Raw genomic sequence first — 10,391 nt, forward strand, 5'->3', positions numbered from 1 at the left:
AGGCGGCCCCGCCGCTGTCTAATCCGTTTCAGGGGAAGGGACGGGACGCGATAGCCTGACTGCGAAACCCCAGCAGGACCGCGAACCCAGTCAACAAACCCGCATGCACCCGATTCAGGATCCCAGAGGAGACGTGAGCCCGCGTAGCAGTGATCAGTAGGATTTAAGAGTGTTCAGAACTGTGTGTGAGATTGTGAGACCTGGGTTATCAGTAACTTAAGAGTGTTACAGAGCTAAATCTGTGTTCAGAGCTGAGATTACATCATCATTGTTATCATTATCATGTTTGATTATTTGGTAGTCGTTGTTTTCTGCCGTAGGCACGTTTTAAATGCTGCGTTCGCCATCCGGTCCGATTGCACGTGGCCCAGAGGGCGCGTCCATCTTTAAAAGACCACAGAAGCCCCGTTTGAACTGTAGATGTTCTGTATCTTCGTTATTATTGCTTGATTTCTTTTTTTTGTTTTCATTCCATGCATTTAACGTTTATGTTTCATATTTTTCTATTGATGTTTTTCTAGTTAATTAATTGTTTTATGATACTGAAGCCATTTCTGCCATCAGGTTTATTTGGGTGTTGCGTTTATCATCTTTTGACACCCGTATGTGAATAAATCCTGATTGATTTCTTTATGAGTGGTTGTGTTGTTTCATGCAAGATTTGGTCACAAATTGATTTGTTTAAGCAGAGCCTAGTGTTCGGATATCACGCCTTCACTGTTATTCTGTAAGATTTGCTGTTCTGCAGGATAATTCAAATCATAATGAGACTGATCTTCTGCTGTTAGTTATCGAATCCCACCGGAAGTAAGGCCCCGGCGGTGGTGCCCCTACGAGAATTATCATTTTTGATAATACAATTTGATAAATAGTCAACTTTATTAATTATTAATAATTCTTTAATAGAATTATCATTAGCCTTGATAACTGGACAGCCAAGCTACCTATGAGTTGCACAACAGCCAGTACCCCCAATATTTGTACATTTGTTAAGTACTGTGTTTAACAGTTACATTCATGGCTGAAAGGTTACTAAGCACTTTGTTACCAAGCACTTTTTTTATCATGTGAATGTATGTTTTTTTTATATATAATGACAGCAATGGTGCTGTCAGTTTACTTTATGTTGCAGCATCTTTAAAAATGCACAATAAAATGTAACACTGCATTTGAAACAGCACATTGTGGTAATTCATTAATCTATTATGAAATACGTATTACTAATACACTGAAATGTAGTAGAAATGTAAACATTTGGTTAGCGTGTCGATAAACGATGTGCGTTCCTAAAATTTCTGATTGTGCCCCTAAAAATTTTCAGTTAGGGGCTACTGTGCTCCTAGTGAAAAATGTTAGTCTGGAGCCCTGGAGGGTCATTCATGCTTTCATTACATCACTGCTAGATTACTGCAACTCCTTGTACGTGGGCTTAGACCAGCGTTCTGTGCGACGCCTGCAGTTGGTGCAGAATGCTGCTGCTCGATTGTTGACTGGAAGTAGAAAGCGTGACCACATTACCCCGGTTCTGGCCTCCCTGCACTGGCTTCCTGTTCACTACAGGATTGATTTTAAGATTCTGCTGCTTGTTTTTAAATCACTGAATGGCTTGGCTCCCCAATACCTTACTGAACTTCTCCACTCTCACACACCAGCCACAGCACTGAGGTCGTCAAGTCAGTTGCTTTTAGACGTCCCGAAATCCAGGCTCAAAACTAGAGGTGACCGAGCTTTTGCGGTGGCCGGCCCTAAGCTGTGGAATAGTTTGCCACTAAATGTTAGATCTGCTCAGACCCTAGTGGTTTTTAAGTCTTCTTTGAAAACTTATTTATTTTCTTTGGCTTTTAGTGTGTGACAAATTAGTTCCCTACATCTGTGAGAAGTGATTGTGCACTTTATGTGTCTGTTCTTTGTCGTCTATTCTCTATTTTCTATTTTCTATTTTTTATTACTATTTTATTGATCATTTTAGTATGTTAGTGATTTTATTGTTTCTACACTGTGTACTGTGTTTTTCTTTTGGTATTGTTTTATTTTGTTGTATGCTGTACAGCACTTTGGTCGACCTCAGTCGTTTTTTAAATGTGCTATATAAATAAAATTGACATTGACATTGACATTGACATTGAAAGACGAGGTAGCAACAGGTTAGCAGGCATCTAACAAACTGTTCCCAGCATCAACTTGTGTGGTTGTTGCGTAGACGGTTGAACGAATCGCTATCGTCTGTAGCGCTCGCTTTATACCAGGTAAGGTTATCTATCTACTCTTTGGATTTATCATCAGAGACGAGCTTGCGGCCTTTGGTGCATCCCTTCGAATCCCTCACTTCACAAAGGACAGAAGCAGCTTCCTGCACAGGAAGTGGACGCATCAATACAACGTTCTCATGTGAGGATCCACGTAGAACGGTCTGAGTCATCACTGTTTACAAACAGAATAAAGGTCTATGCATCTCTACACACACAATTGAATGAAACACCGCCTTTACTTTACCTTCTGATAGAGATCATGTTCCTTTTGTATCGGGGCAGGTCTATTTCCTGCATTTGAAAACCAACCCCCTTTCCTGGCAAATGCCTCAAGTCTTGCCATCCACTCCCCATCTACCATAACTTTCTGTCTCTTTGGCTTGGAGCCCATCTGAAGATGGCATTAGAAACGAGGAGAATCAAAATACATAACATAATAATCCACTTCATCTACAATAGGGTCTTCCTAATAATGCCATGAAATGACGCTTTAGCTGCTCCGTCGCCATCTTGGAGGACAAACAACCGAAGAAACGACATGGCGGAGTACTTTAAAGGGAACCCTGCATATTAAGACATGTAGGTCTTAAAAGATAAATGTTGGTATCAATTATAACAATGTGATATAAAAAACCTTGTTGATGTCTTCGTTTTTATAAAATTTGAAAATATAATTTAACATGTAGGTCGCCATTGTTTTTTACGTTCTGGGTAGTACGTCACACGGTGGCACCTGCTAACCCCCGTCCACTGTTCTGACACCCAGAAACAGATGAAAACACAGCTAAACAGGTGACGGCGCACCAGAAACACAGATGAAAACACAGCTGAACATTAAGGTGACGGCGCACCTACAAAAAAGTAAAATAAAATTAAAAAAAAGTGCAGCCCCATACAGCATGAACTATAAAAACACCATACAACTCAGATAGACTAACAGACCACACGTTTCAACTAGCAGATAACCGATGCTACAATAAAAACCCCAGCCAGATCTGGCGTCATTAAATTAAATAAAGATGTTCTTGCCTATTTGAAGCGAAGTCTGCGCCTCCCGTTTCGTCAAAGTCCCGGGCCAGTCCCCTCAGCGTCGGGTCTGTCATCACCCAGCACGAAGCCGGTTTTAGGGGGGAGAGGGGGGGGCTATGCCCACTCAAACGTGCATCCTGCCCACCGGCGTCTCCATCCCGGAGCGGCAGCGAGAGCAGAGAGCGGAGAGCGGCGAGCGGGTGGCGGAGCGCTGCGGGCTGTAGAGCCCCGGCTACGCAGGCTACGGCGTAGCCTACGCAGGCTACGGCGTAGCCTACGCCGTCTACGCCGTAGGCTACGCCGTCTACGCAGGAGCCTAATGCACTGGTAAGATGCGCACAACATTGATCATTTTTGCAGATCTCCCGTGCATCACAGAACTTTGATCCAGTTTGCCTGAACCGAGACGTCTTATGGGCTCCCTCGTCAGCCTCCACGGCCGGGAGATGCTGCTCAACTATGTTTTAGATACCTGTCCCAGTTAAACTAATGGGGCTTATCTTCCCAGAGCCACCGTCGTACGTCATCGCCCCCAGAATACATTGCGCAGGTAAAACATGGCGCCTCCCGCAGGTCAAAATATGTAATAAACATTGTAGATTTTTAAAGCAATTAGATTATTTTATGTGTTTCTAACAACATATTTTAGTATAAGAGAACAATTGTGGCTAATTAGGGACTACATGTCTTAATATGCAGGGTTCCCTTTAAGCTTCTCGATTCAGCGGATCAGGCTCAATATATAAACAATTAAATTACAATCAAAGAATTTCCCAAAGATCAGGATAAATGACCAGATATCTGCTACACGGATTTGGTCAACTACTTTGTGTTCTCTCCGAACTGCTGAACACGCCTGAGAAAATGAAGGCATACAAGGGTCTGGACGCTCACAACCAGTTTGTCTCTGGCTGGCTCAGAGAGGTCCAAGTCGCAGAGATTAAAGACATCTACGTCATAAGAGACACAGTAAGTGTTTGTGTTTATTTAGTTGGAAGTCCCTACATGTACTCCGGAATCCTGATCCCACCACTGCCCCCAAAATCCTCTGTGCCGACGGCTCTGAACTGGAGTTTGTGACCTGCTACAAATATCATGGCCTCTGGTTGGACTCGTCCCTCTCCTTCACCACCCATATCAAGCACTTACAGTTAAAAGTCAAAGCTCGCATGAGCTTCTTATACCGCAACCAGGCCTCTTTCACTCGTTCAGCAAAACACACACTTATCAAATTGTCCTACATGTACATCTACAGGATGGCATCTCAATCCACCCTCAAGAAACGGGATACTCTTCACCACTCCGCCATCCGCTTTGCGACTGACGCTTCCTTCACCACTCACCACTTATATAACCAGGTAGACTGGACATCCCTCCCTACCAGGCGGCTCCGTCACTGGCTCCTGCTCATCTACAAAACCATACTAGTAACACCTCTCTACCTCTCTTCCCTTGTACACCCGTCACACTCTGCCCTCAAGCTGAGGTCCAGTAAATATCATTTAACTCTCGGAACACACTACAAAACACTCTAAAACTCTCTGCCTCATATAACACTCTGTCTTCTAGGAATGGGCGATATTTTACCGTTCACGATAAACCGTCAAAAAAATTCCCCACGGTAAGAATTTGTATCTCGCGGTAAAAACGATAAATTCCCGTTGATGACGTTTTTGTGTAAAGATGATTTATGGTTCTGCGTTAAATCGACGCACAACGTACGTGAAGGAAGGAAGGAAGGAAGGAAGGAAGGAAGGAAGGAAGGAAGGAAGGAAGGAAGGAAGGAAGGAAGGAAGGAAGGAAGGAAGGAAGGAAGGAAGGAAGGAAGGAAGGAAGGAAGGAAGGAATAAAGAAAGAAAGAAAGAAAGAAAGAAAGAAAGAAAGAAAGAAAGAAAGAAAGAAGGAAAGAAAGAAAGAAAGAAAGAAAGAAAGAAAGAAAGAAAGAAAGAAAGAAAGAAAGAAAGAAAGAAAGAAAGAAAGATAAATTCACGTTGATACGTGTTTGTGTAACAAACATGGCGAATCTGAGTCATTCCAGTTTTGTAGTACAGGTGGACTCATTTAATTGGTGTAGTTTAGTAGCATTTAGTATTCTTTTATAGCAGTGTTTTGGGGGCTCCAAAGACTTAGGCCACGTTTACACGTAGCCGGGTATTTACAAAAACGGATATTTTTCCCTCTCCGTTTTCAAAAATCCTCGTTTACACGGACTCGCATGAAAACGCTGGTAACGTCATGCCAGCCAATCAGAATCCTGGAAAAAATATCAACAAATGACACGTGTAACTTCCAGTTAAGGCTGATTTATGGTTCCGCGTTACACCATGTCCACACTGCATGCGAGCGAGCGAGCTTTATTTTTTATTTGCACTGTCTACACTGGTTGCGAGCGACGCGGCGCCGTTTTGAGCTGGACTTTTGTCGCACGCCCTGCTTCTATTTTGTTTTCTTCCTGTTGCTCGCTTTGAAAGCCGGTTGAAAGTTGAAAAAAAAGTTGAAAGCGCTGTAGGAAACAGTCATTTCAATACAAGAACCTCAATAAAGTGGCAACTGCTGGAGGGAGATCGCCAAAGAGCTGGAAGGTTCTGATAAAATAATAAGATATAATAAGAATTATCATCTTATCATCTTATCTTAATCTTATTAGGTCTACCTATTTGATCATTTCTCGTGTCCTCTGCTTTTCCCCACATCCCAGTAATGATCTGACATGTTTGCTGCATTTAACACCACGAACACGCCGCTCACTCCAGCTGTTCGCTGTTTCATTGCGTCACCACACGCCGTTATTTTGTTCGTTTTTTTCCCCACTTTGGTCGGACGTTAGACCTGCTTCTATTTTCTTCCTGCCGCCTTGTCTAGGAGTTCTTTTAGGAGTTTCTTTTAAGAGCGCACGGGCGGTTGGTGGGGCGAATAAAAGGCGAGTCTCGGGCGGGTGAATAAAGGCAGATTTATGGTTCCGCGTAAAATCGACGGCGTAGCCTACGGCGCATCGCCGCGTACCCTACGCCGTAGGCTCTGCGTCGATTTAAAGCGGGACCATAATTCAGGCTTTACTTCCAAGACGGAACGAGAGTCTCAGAGAATTTAAAACAGGTAAAATAAAATAAAATATTGACGGTGGCCAAACAAATTGTAAACACAGGTCGCACTCATGACGCTCCTGGTGACGTTTCTGTCACATAATGTGACGTAAATCTCCGTTTCCCTCCGTTTTGTCTGTTTAGACGCAAACGTGAAGACGGAGTTTTTGAAAATCTCCACTTTGGCCGGAGTTTTCAGAAATGATCGTTTTTGGGGGCTTTGACCTCCGTTTACGTGTAAACGAACGGCCAAAACGCATGAAAACGCCTCCGTTTTTGCCCCGTGTAAACGGGCCTTAATGTGGTGATAGATTTATTAATGATCAAATTAAAATCATCAAATTAATCATGCAAATTATGTAATATAAGTGCATGTAGTTCGTTGGTGACAAAGGAACTTGTGTGTACCTATAAATAACCCCTTTTTTGAGCATCACAAAGGATGTTTATGGACATTCATTCAAACAACCGACAGCGCCTCAGTGACTTGTAGGTTTTGTTTGGGTCAAATCAATTCAAGTCACAACATGCAATTTTACATAATGTCGTTTTTTATTTCTAGTACTCCCCCTCTCCCCTCAAAGCGCTTATGCTCTTTGTTCAGGCTGCATTTGTAAATAAAGGTTAAATAAAATGTCTCCGACATTGATTGTGTCGGTCACGCAGGTTGTCATAATCTTTGTTTTAATTTTATTGTAACTGCAGGTACTTCTTTCACAAAGCATCAGGAATGCACCCACACCCTATGGATCTTTGCTAATAAAGAGGGAATCATAATAACAGCTAGCTGGGACTGGAAGCACATGCACCCATGCCTCAGCTGCTCTTTATCGGTTACTGACGGCCAGTATCACAATTGAATTTCATCCAACAACCGATAACAGCACAAAAGTTAACCATCGTAGCAATTGTTTTGACTCTAACGGGAGTAAAAGAACAGTTAGGATAGAACGGATAGCCACAGCGATTAGCTCGTCCTCCAAGCTTGTCCTCCAAGATGGAGACTGCTCCAACATGATGTAACTCATGGCGCGCATTAGGAAACCCTGTTAACAATGTGTATGGCATAAAAGCATTTAAAGCAGCATAATGTAACTTTCAGCTTTTGTTGAGTTTGGTGGCTCCTTTGGACAAAATCGGTAGTGCTTTACCAGTAGTGTGGAAGGGTTCCTACCATGCACCTCAAAGTTACATAGTGCCAGTGAAGGCGATACAGACCCCTCAGACCATGACAGAGGTTCATTAAACCTGTTGGAAGTTGATGTACCATCACAATGACTCTGGAAATATTATATTAAGGTGGAAAAGTTACATAGTGCTGCTTTAAAAACTAAATCACAACCATAGCTTCCTACGCCAACAATGGTAAAAGTTAATCAATTGTTTTATTTAATTCCACAACATATCATTTTGGCAGTTGTAAAACAAAAAATACAAAGTTAATGAATGAATGAATTTATTTCGAACATGTATATAAAAAATAAAAATAAACAGAAAAAAAGGAAAAAGGAGTAGGAAGAAGTATACACTTTTTCCTAGTTCCTACCCCTTTATAACTCTAAAAAGTTTGTTTCAACAGAAGGATACAATAAACAATATCAATGGGTACTTACAGTTTTCTAGGTCAATGAAATATTCTGGTTGTTTTTCTAAATGTAAATAAAATCTGTAACTTGTTTTTTCTTCTTTTTGTGGTTAGTTTCAAATAGGGCTTCACCTTAATTGGCTAATTTCAAACGTGAACTCGGACGTTGATTGGCTCGTATCTCCTCGCGACTTCAAGTGTGAACTCGGACGTTGATTGGCTCGTCGGACGTTGATTAAACCGTTGATAGATGCCGACTGAATTTTGTATTTTATTTTATTTTTTATATTACCCCCTCTTTTCCCTCCGTCCTCCCGTATTAGTATTGTCCCGTAAATTTCCCGTTTTATAAAATAATACATTTTAAAAAGCATTCCCGTGCCTCTCCAAACTGGTGTCACTAGCCTCGCGAGAACTGCCCCCTGCTGTCGCCTGGGTGGCAGTTTTCGCGAGGTTAGCGGTTACATGGGGAGGAGGAAACTCGGAACAACAAATTAGAGATGAATGGATGTAACAAGAGAGCAGGCATTTCTGCCAGAAAAGCGAACACTTCGTGTAAATATTTCCAAAAATGAGATACCTAATTTACTTTCCTAAAGAGGAGCAGGATGGGGCTCAGTTACACGTTCTGAAAGACTTGTAACTGCAGTTTTAGTCAGTGAATACCAGAGAGCCACATGAGTTAAAATGACAAATTAAAAGAAAATGTAAATGTTTCACTTGAAAACAATCAATATGAATATAAACTATATATTTAATATATATGTATATATTTAAAATAAATAAATGTGCTTTAATTCACGTTTGGTGTTTTCATTTAGGTTCTATTGTAGGAATTACTTCAGAATGTTAACAGCATTTCAGTGCCAAGCGGACTATTGTTTTTCTATAGTTTTGAACGTGAAAACATTAAATTGAGAAGTACAAAACACGTAACGAGGGGAAAACATAAAGCCAAAAATACATAGCAGAGGATGGTTTCGATCCATCGACCTCTGGGTTATGGGCCCAGCACGCTTCCGCTGCGCCACTCTGCTGGATGATCCCTGACGTCAACGATATTAGTTAAATAGTAGTAAAAGAGTGATATGTGTGATCGGTTGTTCTATTGTTTCAACAGGATCAAAAGAGTTCAAACGTAATCATTCTTCTCAATAAACTCAATAAAACTCATAACCCATACGAAGTGCGCAGTGGAATATGTATCTGCAGATACAGCAGGGGGAAAGAAGAAGGAGCAAATTTGTGTCCTCCAGGTCATTTGGTCGTCTCTCTCTGCGTCTCAATTGAATAAATAGTCAAATGTAGCGGTGAAAAACATAAAAACTAACTATAACGTTAAGTTTTGTGAACACTCTTGTGCTTTTCAACAAAAAAACAACCGTTTCTTGTTAAACACAGATTATGAAGATGCAAAGGTTCTTCATTACCACTAGAGGGCGATAGAGTTTAAAAATCAACCGAATGTGTGGAGAAAAAAAACTACCTATTTAATTTGTTGACAACTAAATAAGAACATTCAAAGTAAAATACTTCAATTATACCTCAAATTCACACTTTTTCTGTGATCTGAAATACTTTTTGTGCAAATTTGTGAATGTGTAAAGTGAAATTTAATTTTTATTATTTGTTTATTTAGCATTTTAAAAATGTATACATTGATCCACACAAATATAACAATGCAACAAAAATAACATAAAAGAAATACATGGACATTAAATTACAGGAAAAGAAAAGAAAAGAAAAGATAAGAAAAGAAAAGAAAAAAGGCTGAGCGTTTACAGTTATTCAAGGCACTGGTGCATCATTTTTACTAATATCTTTATTTATAAGTGCGAGGAAGGTGGTGGGTTGTAAAGTTCACACATCCGGTATCAAGAGAGGTTATGGTCTTGTTGAGCAAGTAGGTCCGGAAATGGTTGCCAGATTTTGCCATTTCTCAAGTGTAGGCACAACTTCTGCTTTCCACAACTGTAGAATCGCTCTCTTAGCGATTTTCACTCCATACTTAAAAGGGTTTTGTATTCAAGGACTACATTTAGCAAGAGACAGAGAGCATCCACACAGAGCAACATTGGGATCTGGCTTAAATTCACTATCATACATTTTGGAAAACCACATAAATATGTCACACTAGAAACTATACAACTTTTGGCAAGCTGTAGCAACTCATAATGTAATAACGGTTCATAATGTAATAACTTAAATGTAATAAAAGTTAATAATGTAATAATCGGCTCATAATGTAATAAAATCATGAGCGCATAACGTAATAATGGCTTTGCGCATAATGTAATAATGTAATAACTTATTACATTATGCGCCTTACTGGTGCTGCCTATAATGTAATAACAGCTCATAATGCAATAATGGCTCATATTGTGAGAAAACCGCTGCATTATCATAATTTTTACCTCTTAAAAGGTGCAAATAAAGCAAACAGCA

At 40.6% G+C, this 10,391-nt stretch overlaps 1 non-coding gene across 1 annotated transcript; it reads right to left on the reverse strand.

Annotated features, from left to right (window-relative positions):
* Positions 1 to 8,911: 8,911 nt before the first annotated feature.
* trnam-cau (transfer RNA methionine (anticodon CAU)) lies at positions 8,912 to 8,983 on the reverse strand. The gene has a single exon. It is a non-coding gene; the product is annotated as a tRNA-Met (tRNA).
* Positions 8,984 to 10,391: the final 1,408 nt, after the last annotated feature.

The sequence above is a fragment of the Cololabis saira genome, chromosome 5 (genome assembly GCF_033807715.1).
Source record: "Cololabis saira isolate AMF1-May2022 chromosome 5, fColSai1.1, whole genome shotgun sequence".
In the NCBI taxonomy this organism is placed as follows: Eukaryota; Metazoa; Chordata; class Actinopteri; order Beloniformes; family Belonidae; genus Cololabis; species Cololabis saira.